The following is a 13,417-nucleotide window of genomic DNA, read 5'->3' as shown; positions in this document are numbered from 1 at the left end:
GGATAGTGTATGAGAATAGAAATTGTCTTGTTCATCTTTATGTTATCTCTCCCCTCTCCCCCAAGACCCCAGCATATTGTCTACTGTAAACTATGTAGCAGACGCTCAATAGGTATTTCTGTGGTAATTAGTCATGACTTGCAGTGTAGTGTATTTTGTATATTAAAGTCAGACTAGATTGTGTGGTAGAATAGTATTTTATTTTAATCAACAACAAATCAATTGGAACCTTGTTGTCCTGAGGAAAGAGGAGCCTCAGAATACAACAGAGCACCGAGATGTCAAATTCTCATCTTTGGAATGAAATATTGGGGCCAGGATTAAAAGTCAAACTTTTAATTTCATTTTTCTTCTTATTCATCTCACTTCACACACACACACACACACACACACACACACACACACACACACACACACACACACACACACAGTCCCGCACAATATTAGACGAAGATCCAACAAAGGGCAGGGGGTATCTTTTTGGGGTGGACAGAGAGCTCACAACAGCCTCTAGTCTATTTATGCATGAACAGAATACATTGTCCTGGTTAAGGAGCCATGTCAGTCACTTTTTAAGATGTAGACAAAGAAGATTCCCACAGTAGTATCGGTGAGCAGGTCAGTGTGGATCAAGATAGAGGTGACCTCTGCATGGGCCAGCCAAAGTGACCCAGAGTAGTTGCCATGTCTTAGAAGGCAAAGATCCCTTCCTCTGCACTCACCCAACTCTTGGCAAAGGGGGTCTACATGGATTCTGCTCCAGGTCTTCCACTGGTAGAGGCAGAGGCAGGATGATCACTGTGTACAATGCATCTCATAAGAACAGAAACCACCTGAGCCCGTAACAGCTCTTCCCTTGCACCTGCTCACTACCTCCACAGCCTGGCAAAGAGCCTGGTCCATGAATGATGTGTATTGCAATCTGGAGGCTGCTGCTCTAGAGATGCAGATGGAGAGGACACTTGAAGCCAGGCGAAGTATGTTCTTCTTCTCTCCAGACCAGACACCTGCCCCTCTGTTCCCTCCTACAGGGGAGCAGCCAAGGAATGGGTAGCTGCCTAGGCTTCTTAGAAAGACTGCTACATGAAGGGCTCCAAGATTTCAGGCCACTAGTGGGGATCAACCCAAGGGATCTGAGACTTAGTTTCCATACACCGAAATTCTTCAAATATGGATCTTTTTGTTCTGGGTCTTGTTGGCCTTGTGAGCTGCCTTTAAGTAAATACCCTAGCACATAGGACCCGAGAGCAGGGCAGAAAAGCTCTGTCATCTGGAGGAGTGAGTATTTCAAGCTGATCAGCAAACTGTACCCAGGTACAGGAACAACAGAGAACCAGAGACCATCCACACTGGGAGGGCTCCAGAGAAGTGATCTTCAACTGCACGCCATCACTCCATGGGCATTGCAGTGGTTAGTTTTCATTTCCATTTCGACTGGATGGAGAAACACCCAGCTGACACACTGCTGCTATATCTGTGAGGCCCTTTGTGGAGAGATTTAACAAAGAAAGGCTCATCCTGAGTATGGGTATCAGCATCTCCTGGACTCGGGTCTTGGACTGAATTACAAAGGAAAAAGACATCTGAGCATGAGCTTTGCTCCCTTTGTATCCTGACCCAAGGACACATATGACCTATCTTTTGATGGTCATTGGTTGCTGTTGTTGTTCCGTGGGGGTGTCAACACATCATGACTGCCTCCAGCTTCTTCTCTGGGTCTCTGTATGCTTGTGTGTTTTTTCTTTTTCTTTTTAAATGAGACAGGGTCTTGTTGTGTAGCTTTGGCTAGTCACAAAGCAAACTCATAACAATCTTTCTGCCTTAGGTTCCCAAGTAATAAGATTATAAAGATTATAGGCATGCATCTCTCTCTCTCTCTCTCTCTCTCTCTCTCTCTCTCTCTCTCTCTCTCTCTCTCTCACACACACACACACACACACACACACACACACACATAATTTTTTAATGTATGTAGGTGTTTTACCTGTATGTATTTCTGCATACCACATGCATGCCTATTGCCTGTGGACCCCAGAAGAGGGAATCAGACATCTGGAACTGGAGTTATGGACAGCTGTGAGCTTCCAGGTGAGTGCTGGGACTCAAACACGGGTCCTTTGGAAGAGCAACCAGTGCTTAACCACTGAGCCATCTTCCCAGCCCTGCTTTATCTCTTATAAAGACATTCATTAGAGTCAGGGACCACCCCAAACCAATGTTATTTCTCTCCTCCCTTCCTTCTCACTCTCCCCCACCCTCTCTTCAGGTTCTTCTGCAGCCTTATTATGTAGTCCTGGATGGCCTCGAACTCATGATCCTCCTGCCCTCTCCTCCTGAGCACTGGGATTACAGACAGGTATGAGCTGCCAAACCTCAGAAATATGACCTCATCTTGATCATTAATTCATTGTACCCAGAATTATTTTTTTTTCACAATAAGACCACATTCTAGGTTCCAGGAGGATGTGTAGTATGTGTAGTTGGAAGGACTATATAGTCCATCCTCTTCAGATCTGTCACTCCATCAACTAGATTCGGTTCTTGTCTCTCTCTCTTTTTTTTCTTTTCTTTTATTTTACAATACCATTCAGTTCTACATATCAGCCACAGATTCCCTTGTTCTCCCCCTCCTGCCCCCCTCCCCTTCCCCCCAGGTCACCCCCCATTCCCACCTCCTCCAGGGCAAAGCCTCTCCCGAGGACTGAGATCAACCTGATAGACTCAATTCAGGCAGGTCCAGTCCTCTCCTCCCAGACTGAGCCAAGTGTCCCTGCATAATCCCCAGGTGTCAAATAGCCAACTCATGCAATAAGCACAGGACCCGGTACCACTGCCTAGATGCCTCCCAAACAGATCAAGCCAATCAACTGTCTCACCTATTCAGAGGGCCTGATCCAGTTGGGGGCCCCTCAGCCCTTGGTTCATAGTTCATGTGTTTCCATTGTCCCTGTGCTTTATCCAACCTTGGTTTCAACAATTCTCGCTCATATAAACCCTCCTCTTTCTCGCTAATTAGACTCCTGGAGCTCTACCCGGGGCCTAGCCATGAATCTCTGCATCCAGATCCCTCAGTTATTGGATGGGGTTTTTGGCACGACTATTAGGGTGTTTGGCCATCCCATCACCAGAGTAGGTCAGTTTCAGCTGTCTCTCGACCATTGCCAGCAGTCTTTTGTGGGGGTATCTTTGTGGATTTCTGTGGGCCTCTCTAGCACTTTGTTTCAATTCTCTTGTCCCTCTTTATCTGGGCAAAACGTTTTAATGAGAACCAGGTTTGTAAACAGCAGCTCCACATTGTGCAAAGGAGCAAGAGGAAAAGGAGAGGTGACACTTGTGGAGCACTTGTCACGTCCTTTGCTCAGCACTCAATCCCTCAATACCATTGGTGATGTATTATTGTCCTCATCTTTCTAAAGAGAGAGACACAGGTGGCCTGCAGCAGTGGGGACTTCTGAGGGTGTAAGGCACATGGCGAGTGTCAAGCTCAGGGCTGTCAGACCCAAAGCACAGTTCTGTCACACACTGAACACGAGTGGACACTGGGCACTGAGATGCAGTGATGGTCAGAGCTCTACAACTTGGACCATATATTGTGGCTGACGAGACGGGCAACACATAAAGCCATATTTGGAGGTCACATGTACAGCAGAGCGAGGTGAAAAGGCCCAGGAGGACTTCCCTGGAGAAACATCTAAACTAATAATCAACATCAAAAAGGAGCCATGACTGCAGACCAGGCAGGGGAATTGCGAAGCATAAAGGCCCTGAGGGGAGATGAACTTGTTGAGCTATAAACAAAAACAGCCCAAGGACGATGAAGCAAGCTTGGGGTGGAGGGTACTGTGAAATAAGAGAGGGAGACAGGGTCAAGTCATAGTAAGGTCTTGCCAGCAGAAAGAGGCTCAGGGGGTGGATTTGAGCAAGATGGAGTATGTGCTCCCAGTGGATCACATGTTCTCTTCTGTAGAGAATGGATGGTTTCAGGCCAGGGCAGAAGCAGGAGACCGTAAAGGAGCCTGTGGCAAACGGTCCAGGTGAGAAAATGGGAGGCAGGGTGGCCTGGTTCCGGAGAGGGAAGCAAGGTCAATCCTGTGTTGGACTGTAGCCACTAGGTAGAAGGTGGTTCCTGTCACTAGGAAAGATTGTCTGATGGAGGTGAGAGCTCATTCCGGACGGGTGAGGGGAGAAGACAGAGATTCCATCCCTCCTGTCCCACTCCCCTCTCCAGCATACTTCAGAAAACAAAAGTTAGGTGTGAGCCACCATGCAACTCCTGGTGCCTGTTAGACATCCTGCTGCTCTGTTGGCTACCTTGGGGTTGAGCAGACAGGAGAGGCTGAACTGCCCTGGGTGGACATGGAGAGAAAATCTCAAGGCCTTGTACACTCTGGAGGATAGGCTGACAGGTAGGCACAGTATTCTGAAGCCTCTGGACAGAAAGGTTGCAGGGATGGGAGAAAGGATCCCTGGACAGAGAAACTAAGATGGGGAGGCCTAGGGCCCCGTCAGTGGTGGCAGGAATGGAAGCTCGATTGCTGGCGTCGTCAGATGCTGGGAGGGGCAGGACGAGGTAGTGGGCAGTGAGAGGAAAGGTCGACTATCATCATGCCCACTGAAAGAAAAGATGGCACCTGTCCTAGGTACTTTTCTATTGCTGTGATAAAGCACAACTAGAGAGGAAGGGTTTATCTCAGCTCACAACCCTCAGGTCACACCCTGTCACTGAAGGAAGTCAGGACCGGAACTTCAGACAGGAATCTGGAGACAGGAAGCAGAGGTCACAGGTGAATGCTGCTTACTTGATTGCTTCTCCTGGATTGCTCAAACTACTTTTGTATACACCCTAGGACCACCTACCCTGGGGTGCCACTACCCACAATGGGCTGTGCCCTCCCATATCAGTAATTAATCAAGAAAATGGGCTATAGACTTGTCTATAGGCCAATCTTGTGAAGGCATTTTCTCAATTAAGATTCCTCTTCCCAGTTAACTCTAGCTTGTGTCAAACTGACCAAAACGAAAAACAAACAAAATAGCACCACCACAACAAGCACAATAGTGCCTTTTGGCTTGGTGCTAGCAGATGGCATGGTGTTAGCCATCCCTGTCATATCTGCCCCAAGAAGGGACCTTATCACAGGGTCTATCAAAGTAGTCATATTTGAAACCAGCTAGACTGTGACACCTTTCTCCTCCTACTTTGCACATTTGCTAAGAGGTTTCAAGTTGAATAGGTAAGAAAAAAGTAAAGAATGAAACCAACCGTGGTGTTTCAGGTGTCACAGGATGGGGAAAGCCCTGTCCCACATATCAGGCGCCTACAAGCCCCTCTGATCACATCATGTGAACTATGAGCCTCGCACTCCCCTTGAGGATGGAGCCTGTTCATCTATCTGTTCATCAGAATATGCTCTCAATCAACGGACCTCACTCCCTGAACGCACACACTCTACATCAAGCGGTGTTGTAGACACCAAATATTAAAATTTTGTTATTCATTCTCATTCCCTCAAGTGGATTAGAGGCAGCTTACCCGTGAATTAGTGAAGGAAAGAGAAAGATTTGAAAAGAGCTTACTGAACATACATAAAAGGGAAAAGGGAAGTTAGGAGAAGAGTGAGTGATCTCTAAATTTAGCTCAGGGCTCATGGCATCCTTGGAAAAAGGGGGAAGCACAGTTCAGTCCTTTCACACCTGAAAAAGGGCAAGCTGTGCAGATGCAAACATCTGGTGAAGCACTGCACCATGTTGGAGGGGAAAACGTCCTGGAGACGTTTTCAGAGGTCCAAGAGCAGGTGCAGTGTGAGTCAGGGCATTGAGTTCTCTGTGCACAAGGGATCCCTGGTTGTTTTTGTTTCTGTTTTCTTTGTAATGACAGCAATTGCTGTAAGCAGGGTACTTGATACGTGTTTTCTCATTCCTGGCCCATACTTCTAGACCATGTATCACAAGAGCCTTATATAACAAAAAGATGATGCTGTTTGGTACATCCACCTCCTTTCTGGCCTCCCAGTCAACTGGTTATCTTGGATGAACACTTGTCTCAAAGGACAGAGCATTACCGTGAGCCTTGGAGGTGGAAGCAGAGAAGTTATCCTCTACCTGGGATTGATGTGGCAGCTGAGGTAGTGTAATTCTGTCTGTAGAGGTAGTGTAATTCTGTCTGTCTGTAATTGCCACTGGTCTTGGAGCAGAAGGTTGGCATCCCTGGAGGCTGCTAAAGACACCACTACTTCTCAGAAAGCCTGAGCAGGACTTTGCACCTCTGTGGCTGGCCAAGCTTCTGCTGGGCTGTCTATTGGAGTCATGTCCTCATCAAATCCTTCCCATTCCCTGTCCTACATCAGACAGCTGGAAGCAGACTGCACATCATTACCCCTCATTAAAACTGGGGCTGGAGAGGTGGCTCAGCAGTTCAGAACACTTGCTTTTCTTCCAGAGGACCCGAGTTCAGTACCCAGAACCTGAATGGCAAAAATTCAGCCACCAGGCCATCAAGAAGGAGAAGGCACTGCTGTGCTGAAATCTATGTGTGGGAGAACACAGAGGTGACACCAGGCGCAGGAGCTATGCCAGTCACAGCCTGCCACAAAAGATGGATACACATAGCTGCTTGCCCTGTGAATACTTCTGTGCCCTCACTGTCTTTCTTTCATTCCCCTTCTTTTAAGAAAATCCTGCATCTGCCACTGCAGGGCTGAAGTGGTCACTATTGCTGGTGACCTTTCTATCCAAGCCCTGGCTCCTGCCTGCCAAGCCTGGAGCCTACTCAGCAGGTGTAGGGAGAGCAAACTGGCAGATGAGCCGTTACAGGAGTCCCTGCATCCTCACCCCCGGCTGTCCCTGATGCTGTAGCAGATGGCCTGTCTCCTCCAGCCTCTCAGAGACACCCCCTCGCAGTCACTGCTCCATAACTGCCATGCGCGGAAGGGTAGCTTGGTGCTTCAAATGTGTGCCTGGAAGATTATGCAACCCTGCTGGCAGGAGAAAGCCGCCGCACTTGGTGAGTTTAACAAGATTAAATGTGTCAACAGTCGGTTTTGAATATGAAATAATGCAAATGTCTCCTTAGTCTCATTTGAATTTTTTTTTTAAAGTCAGGATTGGTCGGATTCCTTCTAAAGCACTATAGATTGAGTGTTGGATTTAGCCATCCATTCAACCAGTGTATACTGAGGGCTTAAGATGGACAACTTGACTGTGAGACACCAGAACTAGTACAGCTAAATATTTTATCCTGCAAAGAACCTCTGTTCCAGGAGAGCAGGACAGTCAATAGAACCAGAGCTGGGGCCGGAACTCAATGGTAGAGTGATTGCTTCACACGCATGAGGTTCAGTGCCCGGTATCACTCAAACAAACCATCCAAAACCCAAAATCTAAACACAGTGATGACATGCATCCCAAAGTATGACAGAAACTGAGACGTGCCGTGGAACAGATCCAGAACTCAAGCAGTCCCTCTGAGGTACAGAGAACACTGGGTGAGAGAGGGAGAGTCGAGAATGTAAGTCAGAGGAGAACGCTGTGGATCCTCGTCTGCTGGATATGACGTGACTATTGTGAACACAAATGCACAGCCAGCAGCTACGACTGTCTCCACAAGATGTTAACCAGAAAGAAAGAGGGAGGGAGGGAGGGAGGGAGGACACAAAAGTAGTTAGAGACCGGTTGAATGACTGCAGTGAAGTCAGCACGAGTGGGAGAGAAAGAGAGAGTCATGGGGAGTGAATGTGATAAAGATGCATTGTATGCAAATATGGAATTACAAGAAGAAAACAAGATGGGAAATAGCTGGAATCTGTGGCCGATGATAAATATGAAATCAGGAAGATTCCCCCCTCCATCCTTCCTTCCCTCTCTCCCTTCCTCCCACAGTACTTGGGATAAAACTCAGGGCCTTGCATCTGTTAGGCCCTGTTAAGCACTTTATATTGAAGTTGGACCAGTGCTTGATAGGCAAGTCTGGTTGGAACTGCAGGAACTGCTGGGGGGTAGGGGCTGTTGAGACAACACTGATCTACATGGATGCGTCTGTGGAGAATCCTTGGGTGGGCATCTATCCAAGTTTGGAACTGGGGGAAATTGAAAGCCCATATCTTAGATAGCACAAGCATTCGAGGCAATGGTACCCTGTCCCCACATCGGTTCCTCAACAGATTATTATTCCTAATTGTGTGTGAGTGAGCTCTCACCTTGGGTCTGCTGAGTATGCTCTGGCTGGACAAAGCTGAGCTTGGTTTCACCTGGCTTAAAAATTCTCCAAAGCCCTAGTTTAAACACATTCTTATCCAAAACCCAATCATAAGGAATTTTACTACACCCAAAGAGCAGAGAAGAGAGTCCACCCAACTTTTGTGATTTTTCCCTCAACTTTGAGACCTAGAGAAAAGGGAAAAAAAAATCAATTCTCAGTGTGCTTCTGAGAGTCTCCGGGGAAATTTTGCTTGGGGATACTGTAGAACTGAAACATTTACTTCAAGTGAGATTTGAGCATTCCCAATAGATTTCTGTTGTCAGGCTTCTCTGGAACCAGGCATTCAGAGGCCAAATGAAACAGGAGCTCCTCTGAGACATAGCTCTCCATACTCAGCTCCTAATCCTGAACACAGAATCACCACTGGTAGGGTACCAATGCACACCTCATCATTGTCCCAAACTCTTTTCACCCTTGGACACATTAACTTGTGAGGAATAAAATGTAGCAGTATCCATCCCCTTTATCCCCTGACACCCAAACACATTCCTCTTTCCAAGTGCCCATTTCAGTGAATGTCCTACCATCCTGTCACCAGCCAAGCTTCAAGCATGGCAGGTCACTTTCACCCTTATATCCCAGGAATTGCTCAGCCTTAACCACTGCATTGTGTCCCAAACCTGTTCTCTTCATCTTTGTCCTCATGACCACTGTTCTATCAAGTTCTCATTGTCTGTCTCCTGAATGATGATTAATTCATCTCACTGGTCTCTATTTTCCTCCTCTATCTTTTTTTTAATGTCCACAGTGGAGTCTCTAAAACAATACTCATCCAATTCTATCACTTTCTGCCTTCAAAGACTTTCAGTGGTTGACCATTAGATGAAGCTTCTTGGCACAGCCCACATGTCTGGTCTGTATCCTGTAACCTGTGTTCATCATGAGGTGGCCTCCTTCTGTTTTTCCTCCATCTGAAAAAGGCTTCTCTCCTAGCTCATTTCAAGACAGCTCACACCACATTCAGGGGACAGTCCTGACCTTTCTGCTTGGAACTAGGGTACTGTGCTGGCTATTGGGGGCCAAGACTCAACAGCTTCCCTGACTTTTGAAGCTTGTCTCATGTCATAGAGGCTGTAAGTCCTACAACTATCCAGATTCATTTGCTGGCAGAGGTGGCATCATCTCTGCCCTCTTCAAACAAGGGCAGCAGTGAGGCAAGGTTGGTTAAAGCCCCGGTTTTCTAATTCTTTGAATTGGAATCCAGGGCAGAAGATGTTGAAGGCAAAAGAAAAGATTGTCATTATCTCAAGAGTAGCAGGGAGGTGCCAGTCTTGGCGCTTACTCCATCTTCTCCTTCAATCTCCAGGCTTGATGAAAGCCTGCATCAGATGGCCACAGCTGTTCTTTTCCAGCCCTCTCATTGGTTATATGATGAGTAGCTTTTCTTTTTTGTAATACATTCAAATAAATCTCTGCCTCTTGAAATATATAAAGTGGTTTCTGTTTCCATAATTGATATGTGTCCTCATTCCTTTCCAAGTGTAATTAGTATTTGTGTATCCAGCATCTTGTCCAGGGCCCAGCACTTAGTGTGTGCTAAATATTGCAGTAACCAATGTCAATTGGATCATAAAAAAATGAAAGCATGGTTCTTGTTTAATCCCTAAGGCTACTCCACAGTGCCTGACTCTTGGCTCATTCTGTGGTATCTGTTTCTCTCCACTTCCCTCTCTGTACAGCACCAGATCACAAATTCACAAATGATTGAGTAAAACACACACACACACACACACACACACACACACACACACACACACACACACACCCACCCTTTATAATACAATGGTCCTGGATTCAAATCCTACATCTACTGCCAATTGTTTGTGGTCTTGATTAAGTTAGCTTCTCTAAGCATGCTTTCTGAAAAGTAAGAATAGTTTTGATTTCCAGAGGACTGTAGAGAATCCATACTCAACACTCAACAATTCCCTTTCCCTAATGGGAAACAGGCATGTTTTGATGTGTGAGTGGCCTTAGAAATTCTTTGTGACTTCATCTTTTCACTTCATAGATGAGGAGACAGAAGCTGAAAGAATATTTGTAGTATTAGATGACATAGTTATTGGCTGATGAAACCAGGGCCAAGATAAATCTTCTGACTCCATGTGAAGTTCATCTTTCTCCTAGAAATAAAAGTGATGATGGTGATTGTTGAAATCAATATGACTATAGAAAGGCATAGGCCTTCCCTTTGTCAATGTCCCAAACAAAGAAAATCTGGGCAATGCATGCCTTTCCTCCAGATGTTCTGCAACATAAATGTAGAATCAATGAGAAATCAGCATATTTGGTCACTACAATATGGCCTATTCCATGAGTTGACTTGTAGTCCATGGCATTGACTGATATGGGTTCATCAACTCAGACATAGTGACTATTGGTGTAGCAGACCAAAAGTAGTGAGGTGTCAAGGACTCTTACTTGCTGGAAATGTGTGTGTGTGTGTGTGTGTGTGTGTGTGTGTGTGTGTGTGTGTGTGTTCCATGTAAAATTGAGAACTAGAGGCAGGGCTTTGGAGTTCTAATTTGCCAGGGCCAGACATTGGTCAATGGTACAAGCTCAACTGTCCCAGAAACTACTTTTTTCATCTGGTATTACATCACTTGTAGGACCAAATGAGATGCTTGCCTAGGATCTTGTACCTGCTTCACAGGCTCCTCAAAGTCCTTTTCCCTTTATGTTCTCAAACTGACTCTGGAGTGTTCTTTGCACACAGTGTCTGTACTATGGTGTGTTCTGGATCCAAAACATGGAGATTTCCTCAGAGAAATGATACATTTTAGTTCATCAGCACACAAAGAGACATGGAGATTCTAGCTAGGCCAAGAATATTTCATTTTCTTGGATTGAATTGCCAGGGAAAAAAATCAGATGCCATTAGTGCCATGCTGTGGCTCTCAAAGAATGTAAAAGCACTTGGTAGAAGGAGTCAGTGACTCCTTATACCCCATGCTTGACTGCCAGGTTGCCTGTGTATAGAGGTTGAAGTGAGTTTCCACAGATTAGAGAAGGGAAGATTTGGTTGAAATGAGAATATTTCAAGCATATTTTTTGGGGGGGGGTTTGGATGAGAAGTATCCTCCATGGGCTTGTGTGTGTCTGATCACTTGATCCCCAGCTGGTGACAGTATGTGAGGGAAGTGATAGAACCTTTAGGAGATACTGCCTTGCTGGAGGAAGTCTCTCCCACTTTCTTCCCTTGCTCTACTTCCTTTGTGTGGATGGAAATGTGATCATCAAGTTTTCTGTCCCTACACAATGTCTTGCCTTCCCCACTATTATTATGGACTCTAGCCCTCTGGCACTCTGAGCTAAAATCATCCTTTTCTTCCTTGAACTACTTTTGCACACGGATATTTTCTCACAGCAGCAGAAAAGTAACTAATACACACATTAAGGCAAACGTCAAGGTATGATGTTTGTGAGTGGGAAATGTGGTACAAGTTCTGAAATGTGTCATAGAGTGTTGCAGGGAAGGAAGAGGGGGTGCAGCAGGGTTATCATGGTTGAGTGGGGTGTGGGTTAGGTGTTGGATGGATCTGCTCCTCAACATGAACCTCGAGAGGACAGGAACTTGTCTTGTTTGCTATTGTGTCAACCCATCCAGGACAGCTCTGAGCACATAATAGGACATCCATGGACATGTGTTGATAAATGATCATGGAAAAGATGCATTCTGGAGATGTCCTCTTTTCAGAGCAACACGGGTAAGCAGGAAACTCTGGATAATGGAGTCTTTGGTGTCTCATTTGACTTCGTCGGCTGTTTGGGGAAGAGACGACAGAGGCAGTTGAAAGCAAGGACCACAAACATCTGGGCCCGACCTGAAGAAGATAAGGGAGAGCAGCACAGGAGTCCTCCATGGCAGAAAAGGACGAGCCTCAGAGCACAGGATGTATGACACACCTTACGGCAGAGCCTGGCGAGAGTCAAGGAGGCACCACGAGATAAGTAGGAGCCAGAAGGAAGCCTGGCTACTGTAGGAAATGAGGCAAGGACAGTGGGACTGGGATGAGCAGCGGGGATGGGGATCTGAGAGGAAGCCGGTGGTGTGGAGAGTTGATGTTCTGCAGAACTAGAATGTGTGCTGAACTTTCCTGAGTTCCTTCAGGCAAGGCAAGAAAAGTTGAGGAAGAAAACTACTCTCACAGATGAAGCTCCTGAAGCCTGAACAGGAAGCAGAGCAGCAGTTCATGTGGCCAGGATGTTTCTGGGGGTGCATATGGATGGTCACAGAGGAAAGTGGGGACATGAGAAGAGAGAATTCCCCACACAGTTGATTTCGGTATGGTTTGCTCCTGAAGGGAAGGGCAGGGGACACTGATAATAGGAAATAGACCACCCTCCCTTGGTTTCAGAAGGCTCAAGGGAGACCTGTGAATGCAAAGGTTTTAAAAATAGGGATTGGGCTTGGTTAAGATGGATCTTTGAATAAGATGGGTGGGCCTGGAATTATACCCATGAAGATGCCAGTTAGTTTTACTGGCGATTCTGGTGAGCATGAAAGGAGGAATATTTTCTTTCTGCATCTCACATTTGTGTTCTCTGTCTCCTTCCCCCAGATGTCACCAGGCATCTGCTGTAGCCCATGGCTGCCAGTTGAAACATGGGCTCCGAGAACAGACTGTTGCTGTGCTAAATTTGGTGGGCTTGGGGCTGGGGCTGGGATATTCTTATATATCCTGGCTTTCAGCTTTCACAAAACAGGACCATGAGGGCCTGGGGATAGGACAAATCTGACCTCCTGCTTCAGGAGACACACCCACTTGGGGTAGACAGCTAGAGGTCAGGAGAATAGCTGTCCCCAGATACACTTCCGTCAGAGGGGCTGGCCCGCTCCACGGGAAGGCAAACTTCAGGGCAAGCTTTGATTTCTTTGAGTTTTAATTGTGAAAGGAAGCTTTGAACCTTGATTTCTCCTCTGGAAATTAATAATGGAGGGCTCCACCAGGTTCAGGCTTGGGTATTTTGGGTGACTGGTGTTTGGTGTAGATATTTTTGTACCACCATGTGGTGTCTGCAGTACAGCTTCCTCAGCTGAGATCCACTTGACTCTGTGGCTTGAAATCTGAGCTGGGAAATATAGTCAGGATGAATTTTTGACCCAGGGTTCAGCGGGGGACTTGGTACGATATTCTTGAATGCATTGTTCTGGCCATT

The sequence above is a fragment of the Peromyscus maniculatus genome, chromosome 7 (assembly GCF_049852395.1).
Source record: "Peromyscus maniculatus bairdii isolate BWxNUB_F1_BW_parent chromosome 7, HU_Pman_BW_mat_3.1, whole genome shotgun sequence".
In the NCBI taxonomy this organism is placed as follows: Eukaryota; Metazoa; Chordata; class Mammalia; order Rodentia; family Cricetidae; genus Peromyscus; species Peromyscus maniculatus.
The sequence above is the reverse complement of the archived record's forward strand: the minus strand, read 5'-3'. Positions refer to the sequence as shown.